Here is a 13,500-nt window from a genome sequence, read left to right on the forward strand (position 1 = left end):
GAATCGCTCCGAGCCTCCACAAAGAAACAATGCCCAGCTGACGGCTAGATTGCAGCCCAGAGAGACCCTGAATGGAGACCCCAGGCTATGCCTGGACTTGTTATCTACAGAAACTGTAAGGTTGTGGTTTTCAGTCACTGCATTTGTGATAATGTTTACTCAGCAAAAGATGACTGATACAAGCATCCTAGAGTGGGGAAACTGAGGCCCAGTGAGTGGCTGGTACTCGAACACAGGTTCTTGCAGGGAGACACCATCAGGCAGAACCTGCCCCAGTTGCAGAGGCCCCACTAGGCCCAGCCTCTCGTCTCCTAGGAGGCTGTGGTCTGAGCCCCTCTGCCAATACCTCCTCTGTCAGGGCCCTGGCCCCCCAGAGAGCCGGCTTCTGGCCACCCACTAAATGCCCAGAGCTCCTAGGGCAGCAAGCTCAGGCAGGCTCCCGGCTGGGCCAAGCCAGGTGGCCGGGAAGTAGAGTTCTCACCCCCACAGCAGAACAGGTCCCGAGGGCATAGGAGCCAGGTCCAAATCTGAGACCCCAGGCGAGAAGGACAAAGCACAGGCTTAGACCTGTGGTTAGGATCCCAGCCCTGCTACTCACCAGCTGCAGGACTCCGGTCACAGGGCAGTGTCCAGTAGGTAAACTGGGAGCAAGAATACCCTCCTCCAGATAGTCAGTGAGCTAAGGTGCGTGAAACTCTTGGCAGGAGCCCCGTTAACGTTCAAGTTCAAGGCCCCAAACTCTACCTTCTTATGGGCCTTGGTTTCCCCATCTGCGAAATGATCTTGTTCCCTAGATGGGTTTGGAGGGCCCTGGTAGCTCTAACAGTTGGCCACTTGGGGGTTCAAATTCTGGCTCTGCCTCTAATTAGCTGTGACCATGGATAAGTCACTTACGCCCTCTGAGCCCCAGTCTTCTCACCTGTAAAATGGAGCTATGAGTCATTCCTCCCATTTCATGAGATGCAGGTCAGAGACCGAGTTGAGTGCCTCAAAAAACTGTCAGCTGGTTTTACCATCCTCACTGTTGTTCCAAGTGCCTGCTGGAAAGGGCGGCAGGCTAGACACCCCAGGGCGAGGGAAGTTTGGTTTCCTTGGAGACAAACGTTTGAGGGCTGGGCCAGGCCTACATATATTTCTGGTCAAAGCTAGTTTTTTCCACCCAACTCTCTGGCCCTGCACCATCTAAAACCAAGCCCCAGGTATCACAATGCTTCTAAACACTAAACCCACAGGCAAGTTTTGGGAAACAAAAATGTGCATTCATTTCTGTTTGCAGTTCTGGGAACTACCTCCTAGTTTTCTCTAGAGGGATGGCAGTAGCTTTGTGCAAATGCCTGGAGGTGGGAATGTGTGTCATAGGCACAAATGGGTGGCGACCGTGATGTCCCCACTGGCCACATTTGAATTATGCCTGCTGTCCTCTGCACAGACTCGCTGGTGGGAATAGACACCTGCCTGCAGGCTGGACAGCCAGGGTCTCTCCTGGGAAGTTGATACTTGAATGGAGGTCACATAGGCAGAGGGTGGTTGGAGATGTGTTGTCCCTGGCTAGTACCCTAGAGAGGACAGCCATAGGCTCTGTCACTGAGTCCTCTGCACATGCCTGAGTCCTCATGCTTGGGCTTTGTTCTTTCCCTATCCGGGGGACCCCTTCCCATAAATCTATGGCTGGTCTTCTTGCTTAGTCCCTGTCTGGTGGTTGTCACTCAACTCCCCTTTGCCAATGTGGTGTTGGGGGGTGGTGGGGATAGAGCCTTGTTGGGGGTTGAGGGCAGACTGTGAGATGAAGCAGTTACCCTTCTGGTCTGTGAAGGTAGTTTGGGGCGCTTCTGTGCAGAAAGAGCACTGGACTCAGAGTCTGTTTCTGTACATGTGACTTTAGGCCAATCACTTAGCCTCCCCATATGGTCCAGTGGGATGGTAGCGGGGAGGGGGGAGAATCTCCATCAGCGGATGGGGAAACTGAGGACCAGAGAGAGGGAGGCTTTATTTAAAGCCACACAGCAGGTTTGGGACAGACCCTGGAGAGCTCCTGAGTCCCCTAGGTCCTGGCCCTGTGGGGGAGGAGTGGAGTGGGCAGGAGTAGTTTCCCCCAGACGAACCTCAGGCCCACCAGCAAGTCACAGATCAGATTCCTTTCCCAATTAATGGTCCCATTTGGCTCTGCAGTACCATCAACATCCCATTTGGGCACTGAGCAAACTGATTCCAGAGAGGGGCTTGTCCACGGTCACAGCACAAGTTCATAGCAGAATGAGTCTGAGCCAGATATGAAACACCCATGCTTTTTGCTCTAAATCAGTGTTTTCCAAGCTGATGAATGGGGATGTTTGGGGATGGTGGTTAATGAGTTCTTCAGAAGAATTTTTAAATGGTTTGATTTCATTTTGGTGATAACCCTAGAAGATGATCTCAAACAGCTCATGCATCACCTGCATGACCCCAGGTGAGTCCTGCTGGAGACGGTGCTTAGGATCACACTGGACCACACAACTATGTTTCCTGAGCACTAATTAGGGGCCAGGCACTGTGCTTGGCACTTTTCACAGAGTGTTCATTTAATCCTCGCAACAACTGTCTAAGATAGGGACTACTCACATCCCCATTTCACAGATCAGGACATTGATGCACAGAAAGGTGAAGTAACTTGCAACAAAGTCAACAGCGAGCAGGGGGTACAGCCAAAATTTGAACTCAGGCTGACTCCAGAGCCTGTGATCTTGACTCCTGTGCTCTCCCACTGTCACCAGCTCTGAGGGATGAGAAGAGGGCAGGAGTGGCTTTGATATGCTAGGACGAGTTTCTGCCAAGTGAAGGACAGGTGACGCAGACGTAGAGGGTGGGAAGGAATTTTCACCGTGGGTGAAATAGAGCCCAGTGGTGGGAGAATAATGTCATTAGGACACGGAGTTGGGCAGAAGCATGTGAGCAACCGACAGAAATGGCAGCTGGATCGAGTGTCCCACATTCTCACTGCTAGTGGCAATTCAGGTTTAGCAAAACAACATCATCCCTATCACCAAATTAATGTTGTTACATTGATGCCATGGCAGCATCCATGCCTCGGTAGTTAGGGCCACAAGCTTCAGAGTTATGGCTTTTGAGGTCAGATCCATCTTCCTCCTTGCTTGGTTCTCAGATCACTGGCAAGTCACTGATTTCTCTCAAGTTCATTTTTTCTCATCTCTAAATGGAATTCTAATAGCACCCAAAAGGCTGCCAGTTGCCTATGGAATTCCCTTCTTTCCTTAATCTTTGTTGACCAAACCCTGATTTTATTGCGGTTGCAATGTACACAGTTAGAAGACTCCATTCTCAACCTCTTGCAGCTACTGGTGGCCAATGTGTAGAAGTTGTTAGGTGGGATTTCTGGGAAATATCCTTGGAAGACACAGATGCAGCTGGGATGAAAGCCGATTTGCCCTTCTTTCTGCTTCTTCCTACATGGGACTCGGGCATTATGGCTGGAGCCCCAGTAGCCATTTTGGGTCAATAACTGATCTTGAGGATGAAGCCACAAAGTAAGAATGAAGCAACACAAAACTAGCAGGAAGATGAAATGTTGATGATACCATACAGACTGTACCAGCCCCGGCCTGGATTGATCTTTCAGACTTATTTTTTTAAAATATGCTTTTAATTTTTTTACAACAGCTGTTAATTCACAGAATTGTTGCAAAGATAGTGCAACATTTTTATATAACCCACATCCAGTTGTCTACCTTATTAACATCTTGGTTATTATTATATTTATATATTATCATATATATTATAATATTAACATACTGGTATGGTACACGTGTCGCAATTAACAAACCAATACTGTTATATTACTATTAACTAAAAACAATCTATACTTCATTCAGATTTCCTCAGGTTTTCCTAAATGTCCTTTTCCCATTTTAGGATCCCATCCAAGATCCCAAATCACATTTAGTTGTCATGTTTTCTTCGACTTCTCATGGCTGTGACAGTTTCTCAGATTTTTTTGTTTTTGTTTTTCATGACCTAAACAGTTTTGCGGAGGACTGGTCAGATATGTTGTGCCTGACTTGTCTGAAGATTTTATGATTAGACCAGGGGAATATATTTTTTGAGGAAGACCACAGAGATAAAGCGGCTCTTCTCACGTTCCCTCCAGGATAGATACTGGCAATGTGACTTATCCATATAGATCCGAACTTTGATCACTGTCAGATTCTCTGCTGTCCAGTTACTCTTTTTTCTTTCTTCCCATGCTGTGCTATTTGGAATCAGGTCACTATATACCACCCACACTTAAGGCGTGGGGACTTATTTTCCCCGTCCTGAAGGGTAGACCATCTTACATAAATTACTTGGAGCTCTTCAGCACAAGAGATTTATTTCTCCTATCTTATCTGTCTGTCTGTCTATCCATATATCCATCACTGATTTACTCAATCATTTATTTGATATATTTGATTTGATAAATATCGTATTTGAATATATCCATATTCCAGAAAGGACTCATGGATATTTATTTTATTCTTTAAGTTATAACTCTACATACAACTTTATATTTTCATTCAAATTGTTCCAACTTTGGTCATTGAGCTTTTCCTGATTGGCTCCCCAGACTTTTTTCATTTCTTTCTTTTTTTTTTTTTTTAAGATTTTATTTATTTATTTTACAGAGAGAGAGAGAGATCACAAGTAGGCAGAGAGGCAGGCAGGGGCTGGGGTGGGGTGGGGAAGAAGGCTCCCTGCTGAGCAGAAAGCCCGATGTGGGACTCGATCCCAGGACCCTGAGATCATGACCTGAGTGAAGGCAGAAGCTTAACCCACTGAGCCACCCCAGCGCCCATCCCCAGACTTTTTGACACGAGAGAAAAACAAACTGAGGTGGGTCTTTTGCAGTCATGATCTCAACTTCCTCCCATTCCTGTATGCTCACCCTTTGCAATGTGATTTTGCAGTTTTCCTCATCAAGACCCGAGTCCCTGGAATCTGGGCTGAGCTGCGTGACTTGTTTTGGTCAATGGGGAAAAGCCAAAGCTTGGAAAGGCCTTGTGCCTGGGGCTTGCTGCCCTAGGGGCTCTGAGAGCACCATGGGGGCAACCCTCCAGCCTGGGGAGATAGAGGGTGTGTGGCCCACTTACCTCCACTGCCCTTGCCCACAGCAGTGGGAGGGAGGCCTTTCATCACAGCTGATAGCAGATGGGAAATGAGCTCAGACACAAGCTGTTCCCATTGAGCCCCGTCCAAACTGCCAGGCCGAGGAGTCAGGAACAAAGCCCAGGTTAGTTTAAGCCTGCACATGGTTGGGGGAGAGGGGCACCCACACAAGCCACTTTCTTTCTAAGTCTATGTTGTTTGAGTTTTCTGTTATGTGATGTTGAACCTAATCCTACAGGGACACAAAGTTGATTTCATGGGAGGTCGTGAAAGTTGAATGAGTGAGACAGGTCAGTACATAGAACTGCTTGAGTTGATTAATAATAATAGTAATAAAATAACTAATTTTATAGTGTGTTATTATTTAATTTGTAGTTTTATCCCCAAATTTTAGTTTTTTAAGAACCGTGTTCAGATTTTTTCTTCCTTTTTCAAAATTTTAAAAAGATTTACTTATTTATTTTACAGAGAGAGACACAGCAAGAGAGGGACCACAAGCAGGGGGAGTTGGAGGGGGAGAAGCAGGCTTCCTGCCAAGCAGAGGGCCCCATGTGGGGCTCAATCCCAGGACCCTGGAATCATGACCTGAACCAAAGGCAGATGCTTAACAACTGAGCCATCCAGATGCCCCTCTTCTTTTCTTTAAGTAGGCTCCATGCCCAGTGTGGGGCTTGAACTCATGACCCTGAGATCAAGAGTCACGTGCTCTACTGACTGAGCCAGCCAGGTGCCCCTAGTTGTTTGGGAACCACAAGAAGCTGAGAGCCCATCTTTATGCATATACACAAACAGTGTTTTTTTGTCCATGCCCTCCAGCCTGAGACCACCAGGAGTGCTGGGAGTTAGACAAGCTGGGCTGATGACTCATTGCAGTGGGAGAGAACGCACACCCGAGGGGAACTCTGTGGCATCTCAGTGAGATGCTGTTGGAAAAGGCTTATTATAAGATCTGGGCTTGTGTTAGATGATCTAGAGGAGAGTTTAAGGAAGTAGGTTTTCCTCTAGGTTGTGTGCTGTCAGGAAGTGGGAGTAGTTCCACAGATAGGCTCTTGATAAGCCTGCTCTGCGCAGAAGGCGGACTGGAGCAGGGCAAAGACTCCGAGTGAGTCCTGCAGGGGCCGGGACACTGGACCAGCCAGGGTGGCGGCCTGTGCCATCATTTTGGTGGCTTGGAAGTTGTTGAGTTTTGTCTTTGTTCAGCCAGATTACAGAGCGTCTTGCTTTTGTCTTGGCTCATCAGGCACAGAACACCTTGTCTTGGTTCGGTTCAGTAGGACATCATCTATTACCTGTGAATATCCGGCTCCGCCAGTCACATCCAAGCCAGCTCCCTGGATACTGGGACTGCTCTCTCTTTCCTACTTGAAATCAATGCTGGTAGGTCCAGGAGGATCCTTCTCCCTAAAGATCTCCAGTGATTACTCACCTTGGAGCCACAGGCTCATTCCTGCTCCAATCGGGCAGGCATCTTTAGGTAATTTTTTGCCAAAAGTGTTTCCTTTCCCATTTATGTATTCTATTAACAATATCTTAATCTCACTTTCGGTATTGATTATACATAAACGGATTCTATTAGTAACAAGATATGATGATACTAATATTTATCAAGCATTTGCTATGTACCAGGTGCTGTTCTAAGCATCTTATATGTCTTAACTCAAGGATTCTTAACTTGCGGTCCTTCTGGGGTCCATAAATGCCACTTATCTTCATTCATCTATAATTAAATTCAGCATTTCCTTCAATATGAACGCAGGATACAAGCACAGAGTGTCAGCAGTGCTTGGAACTTGGCCACCGTTAGAAACCATAGCTACTTGCGGATCCCGCCACAGTAGTTAAGAGTATCTCCAAGTATCGTTGGTACTCATCATTACTTTGCCATTACAGTACTTATGAATCTTAGACGATGAGAGCTTGTTATTTAAGTGTTCACCAAAAACCATGATAATACCATATCACATATCACATACCATATCACAACTATGTTCTTAAAACTATTTTGAGTACCATGTTTCTAATGAATATAATTGGTTTCCTTCAGAATTCAATGTATTTTATTTCAAGCAGTTGAAAGCAGCTTTCTGAGAAGGACTCCATGGTTTTACTGGACACCAAAGGGATCCACGGCAGGACACACAAGGAGAACCCTGTGCATTGATTCACTCCTCCAGTGACCCCACAGACAGGTCTCATCATCAGCTCGTTAATGGAGGAAACATGAGGCACAGGGAAGGTGTGTAGTGTGCCCAAGATCACACAGATATTGAGTGGTTGTGCTTATTAAATCTACCGGCTCTTTGCACAGCCAATGGGCTGCTGTGGGGTTGTTCTCTGTATTATGCACGTGCGTGTAATTATCCCGAGGCTGGTGTCAGGCACATGGGCCTGTGGATCTCCATTTCTGCATGTGGGTGTGTGTAATGCGTATGTGTATCAAAGGGAACCATTCTGGGCCTTCTGACTCCTGGGATCATTTTGAGGAACCACATCCCCATATCATAACTTCATCCTCATATCCGGCTGAAGGGCTGGGCTGGGGAAAGCTCAGGGGCCAGGCTGGGCGTGAGGTGGGCAGCAGGTGAAGCGGGAGTAGGAGGGCCAGCATCGCTTCAGGCTTTGGCCTTTGGCCTGAACCTACTCTTGTGACCTGGGACAGCTTGGGGACAGGGAATCTGGAGGAAAGAGGATGCAGGTCCCAGAGTGAGACCTTCTGCCCAGGGACTTGTGAGTCGAGAACACCTGAGACCATGGTTCTTGTGCCAGGCTGCCTGGTGGGGGTGCTGTAGGCAGCTGGAAGGGAAAGCCACCTTCAGGTAAGGCCCCTGGGCTCTCAGCACTCCACTGCAGCACCCCTACCCTTCAGAGCCCAGACGTGCGGGTTTTCCCAGGATCAAGGAGTTGTGTGACACTAGCTGGGTGTCCCACCACTTAAGTCCATTCTGACACCCTCCCTCCCTTCAGTTTCAAGTTCAAGTTGTCATCAGATTTGAAAAATCGCTGAAGCAGCTCCCAGAACTCAGGGAAACGGTTTATTTCCTAGATCACCTACCTGTCTGTCATAAAGGGATCCGACTTAGGAATGTGGAAAAGATGCGTGGGGCAAGGTAGGTGGGAAGGGCCCAGAGCTTCTGTGTCCCCTGGAGTGTGTTCCTCAGCCTGCTGCCCCACGTGCTCACCAACCCCACGGTTCTCAAAGCCCAGCCTCTGGGGTTTGAATGGAGGCTTTTTTATATAAGCACAATCGATGAAATCGTTGGCCAAAGAGTCTACCTTCAGTTCCTTGCTGCTGCCCACGGTCCCGGGGGTGCAGGTGGGGTGGGGCCAGAAAGTCTGAGGCTGGTTGGGTCCCCTGACAACCAGTCCCCAGCCATGGGGCTTTCCGAGAGACTCACCTCATGAACAAACACTCAGGTGAGGAAAAGGAAATTCCTTTCACCTTCAGGGCTGGGAGCATTTTCAGGAACCAGTGACACACCACCAAACCATGATGAAGGCTACTTTCCTGGATCTTATCACTCAGGGAATTCCAAGCATTTAGGAACTGTGTGCCAGGAATGGAGATGAAGACCAAACCGGGATGTTTCTTCTGACAGATCATAACGTCTCAGGAACCTAGGAAAGCCTGCCACCCACACGGGCTTTGCGGTCCCCAGCCTGAAGGCAATTAGTCCCCAGAAAGGTCTTTGGATGTGGGCCATCCGAGTCACAGAGCGGAGGGCTCCTCCTACCCTGTGGGCCTTGGGACGGGGAGTCACAAAGAAGAGTCCCTTTGATCGCAACTCTGGCTGGTTGTGTGCCTCTCCAAGGTGAAGTGACAGCAGTAAACATAACACATTTTTGTCCCCTGGATTACTTGTGGTCATTATTTGCTAATCCTCATATCTGTGTCATGTTGGATCAATTATTACAGTTTTGTGAGATGCTTTACAAGGAGCGGGGGCAGCATGGAAAAATCACAGCAAGTCACTTTACTTCATTTTCTCGTTAGAGAACAGGGACAGGGGCGCCTGGGTGGCTTAGTTGGTTAAGCGTCTGACTCTTGGTGTTGGCTCAGGTCATGATCTCAGGATCCTGAGATCGAGCCCCACATCGGGCTCTGTACTCAGTGAGGAATCTGCTTGTCATTTTCCCTCTGTTCCCACCCCCAGCCAAATACATAAATAAAATCTTTAAAGAACATGGACAATTACGTGGTAAGCTGTGAGGACTAAATGAAGTATTGCATTTTCTCAGTTCTAAATGGTAGCCTCCCTGTCTGGTGGATGCTGTGTCTGAGGAACTTTGGACAGGAAGAGAAAACAGTAGCTTGCCTCTTATCTAGTGTTTAATTCAGTAACTTTTCTTGCTTTATTGAAGTAAAATTGACATGTGATAAACTGCCCATATTTAAAGTGAATCATTTGAGAAGTTTTAACATATGTGTGCACCTGTGAAGCCACACCCATGGTCAAGGTAATGAGCCTGTGCATCCCCCACAAATGCTTCCACATGAGTAACTTAGAGGAAAGTGTTGTCTCAAAGCAGGAGCTCTGGAAGCTCTCATTTGTTTGAGTTTTTTTTTTTTTTTTTTTTAAGATTTATTTATTGGGGGTGCCTGGGTGGCTCAGTCATTAAGTATCTGCCTTTGGCTCAGGTCATGATCCCAGGGCCTTTGCATGTGCTATCACCTCTGCCTGGAACCCTTTTGCCTTTGCTCCAATAGTACCATATAGTTCCCCTCTCACATTCATTGTACTTTAGGTGGTTTGGTTAATTTGTATTGAATTTCTGTCTCTTTCTACCCACCCCAGACTATTAGCACCTGAGGACAAGTGTCGGTCTGTCTTGTTCATGGCCATGTCCCCAGTGCCTAGCACAGCTGCTGGCACATAGAAATAAATACTGAATGAGGGAAGGGACCATCTTATTTGAATCTCATGACAACCCCATGAAGCAAGCAGAGCTGGGCTGCTCACTCTCTCTTTACAGATGAGGAGAGTGGGGTCCAGAGAGAGAAGGGGTTGGTCCAGTCTTCTCATTTGTGGACACAGCCAGACCTGGGCAGCTGTGGTCCTGACGCCTCTCCCAGACACCAATGGGCCGGTAGAGGCGGAGGGAAGAGACCTCGGCCAGCCAGGAGGTTTTCAGTCTCCCCAGATTAAAGTGGCCTGTTCCTGTCCCTCCCCTGCCCAGGCCACAGGGGGCAGGTCAAGGAGGTCGACAAGGAAGAAAGCTAAGTCCTACTCGGAAAAGCTTTGGGGCCAGTGAGCCTGTGGCCATGTGTTCTGAAGCCGGGACAGGGAAATCAGGAAGTCAGAAGCAGGAAGGAAGGTCCTATCCCTGCCCTGGGAGTGGGGGTGGGGTGGACGTCAGGCAGGGACAGCAGGACTTTATTTTCCTGTATGAGCTTCAAACACTGGCAGCTTGGCAACTGCTTATGCATTTATTTATTTTCCTTGAACCCTGGTCACTGGGAACACGAGACCCAGGTGAAGCAACCCCTATAGCCGGGGATTCGGGTCCCGACCCACCTCGGTAAATTCTTCCTGTGTGACTTTGGCCAAGTGACTCAGTTTCTCCATTGGGAAAGGGGAGAGATGATAATAGTACCTATCCCGTAAGGTCATTAAGGGGCTTCCGTGGAGAGTCTAAGGGAAGCTCTTCATGGGGTGGCTGGCACAGAGAAATAATTGGAGACAATTTGCAGAGCGTTTACTATGTACAGGTTCTCTGATGGGTGCCTGACAATTTACTAAGCCGTCACGGGGATTTTGGAGGCTCTTAAGTTATCCTTGTAAGGAGCAGAAGTGGACTTGGGCCCAGCTCTTGGCAGAACCAGAGGGTTGAACCAATACATTGTGTTACCTACAAATAGTAGCCACTGCATCCCGGGCCCGGAATTCTGTGCCACGGGGATGTGAAAGTCCAGTGGAAATGGACCATCCTCCAGGACAACTGATGGCCGCCTGGCACCCAGAAGGAATTCCTCAGGCCCATAGCCTCTGAATTCCAGTGTAAGAACAGAGCAGAGGTGGAGCTGAAGAAATACTTGAGATGGACGGTGAAGAGCCCTGATCGCAGGCTAAGCACCCAGTACTGGGGAGCCACTGAAGGTTTCAGGCAGGGGAAATGACATGACTATAGGCCAGGAGGGAGCAAACCTGGAGAGGGAGCCCTTAGGGAGACTGCTGGGATATTCTGAGCCAAAGATGAGTCTGGAATAAAAAGGGTAAGTGCTGGAGGGGAAGCGGTGCTGGACGGCCTGTTTCCCTTCCTGCCAGATATGAAATGGCAACTTTGGCTGCAGCTGCCCTGGCTGGAGAGGGAAGCTCAGGTTGAGGATGGCAGAGCTGCCCACCAGCCATGGACTGCTTAGCTCCAGACTTTACAGAGAAGAAAAATACTTAACCTGCTGAGTTTTGGGGTCCTCTTGGTACAGCAGCTTAGCTTAGACCCTAAGTCACTGTGCAAGTATAGGCAAGGCACTGTATTTCTCTGAGCCTCTGTTTCCACATCTATAAAATGGGGTAATACTAGAACCCATTAGGATTCAGAGGTGGTGCATGTAAACTAGCACAGAGGAGGCAGACAGTGCCCCATGTTCCCACCCAAGCCCCATTGTTGACCACATGGAGGAGGCACTTCCAACCTCCCATTCAGTGCAAGGGTAAGTCCCTCACTTTCTTTTCCTCCTTTGGACTCCCTCACTGGCACCCAGCGCAGGGCAGTGCACACAATAAGGCCTTTGACTCAGTTTTATACAATAACAGGATCTGGATGGCTTTCAGACGGAGGTGCTCCCTCTCCTGTATTTTACAGAGAAACTGAGGTTTAGTGAGGGGCAGGAACTTGCTTCCAGTCCATAATGACTCAGGCAGAGTGGTGACCAGATTCAGTCCCTGGCAGGCATTGGAATGGGGAGTGATCTCTGATGTAAGTCCTGGGCAGGCACACTATCCCACCCCTTCCCCCTTGCTCACTGTGACTGCAGTCACACTGGCCCCCTTGTAGTTCCCCGTGATCACCTCAGGGCCTTTGCACCTGCTGTTCCTCCTAATAAACCCAGCCTTCCCTGGCTTCCTCACTATATAGTCCTCCAGTTAGGTAATATCTTTTCAGAGAGGACTTCCCCTGATCACCTGAAGTTGGACCTTCTGTAATCGGTCTCTACTTCCTGTAATCGGTCTCTACTTCCTGTTTGTTCTCTTTGTTTGCAATATATTGTCAATTTAGTTTTATAAATTAAAAAAAAAAATTGGATTGGGCCAGCCTCTCTCTCTAGCCTATTAAGTTCTGTGAGTATAGGACTGTCTTGTTGGCTCTGTCCCCATCACTTAGCTTGGCCTTGACCCAGACAGATCCTCAGCATATGTGAACGAGTGCATGCATGCATGACTGACTGCACGAGAGAATGTTCCAGGCCTGGATGTCCACCATCATCTGGAATCCACATGATTTCCCTGTGAACCAGCCCCCAGTGCCCCCAGTGTGCAGAGAGGGAAAGGGAGTCTCTGAGTGTCCTCACGGAGTAGCCCAGAAATGTGTCGGGTGTTAAAGGCCATTGGACTTCCCTGACCTCAGGACACACGAGAACCTCTGTTGTGCAACCTCACGTTCATCTAATGCAGGAAAGTAACACATTTATGCTGGGTGCGGCCTGGACCAGCCTCCATTCTCCAAAGCGCTGCCCTTTGAAAAATGCTGCTGCTGCTGTTGCCAAGGCAATGCTGTTAGTTTTCGGAAGCATCTTTAAATGGAAGCCGTGAAGGCTTGCATGGACATCAAGGTGGAGGGAAATCTTGAAAATGGACTCAAATCCCCCCAGCCAGCATGACAGACCATCCTGATGCTGGCTGTTCCCCTACTCCCTGCGAAGGGCCACCTTTGACCTTGGCCATAGCTCTGGAGTGTGCACAGTGACTCTCTCCCTCAGTGTGGAAGCTGCTTTTGCTGGGGACATGCAGAGACCTTAGGAACAATGTGATCGAGTGCCAGTGGTAAAGGCAGACTGGTCTTGGAGAGCTTTCCAGAATTTTCCTTCAGTCCTTGAGATAAGGAGAGGGGACCCTACTCCAGAACTTTTGTGGTTGGTGCCAAGATGTCCCAGAGAGGCCTGGACAAGCGAGGCAGCTCATAGATACAAGTGCACTGAAGGTGGTGACTGGCTGTGCCACCTTGGCTGAAAGCCTTTCCCTCTCTGAGCTCTGGGAAGACTGCTGGGCTGGTGTAGGGAGAGGTGAAAAGGATTCTGCACAGGAACCTGCAGAGTCATGTATCCCAGAAGCCAGGTCCTACATGTAGGGGCCCGGAGGAGATCCAGCCAGGGCCAAGGCCACACCAACCATGCCCCCACAGGGACATTGTGCCACCCAGAGTCCTTCC

This window comes from Mustela lutreola, chromosome 9 (genome assembly GCF_030435805.1).
Source record: "Mustela lutreola isolate mMusLut2 chromosome 9, mMusLut2.pri, whole genome shotgun sequence".
Classification (NCBI taxonomy): domain Eukaryota; kingdom Metazoa; phylum Chordata; class Mammalia; order Carnivora; family Mustelidae; genus Mustela; species Mustela lutreola.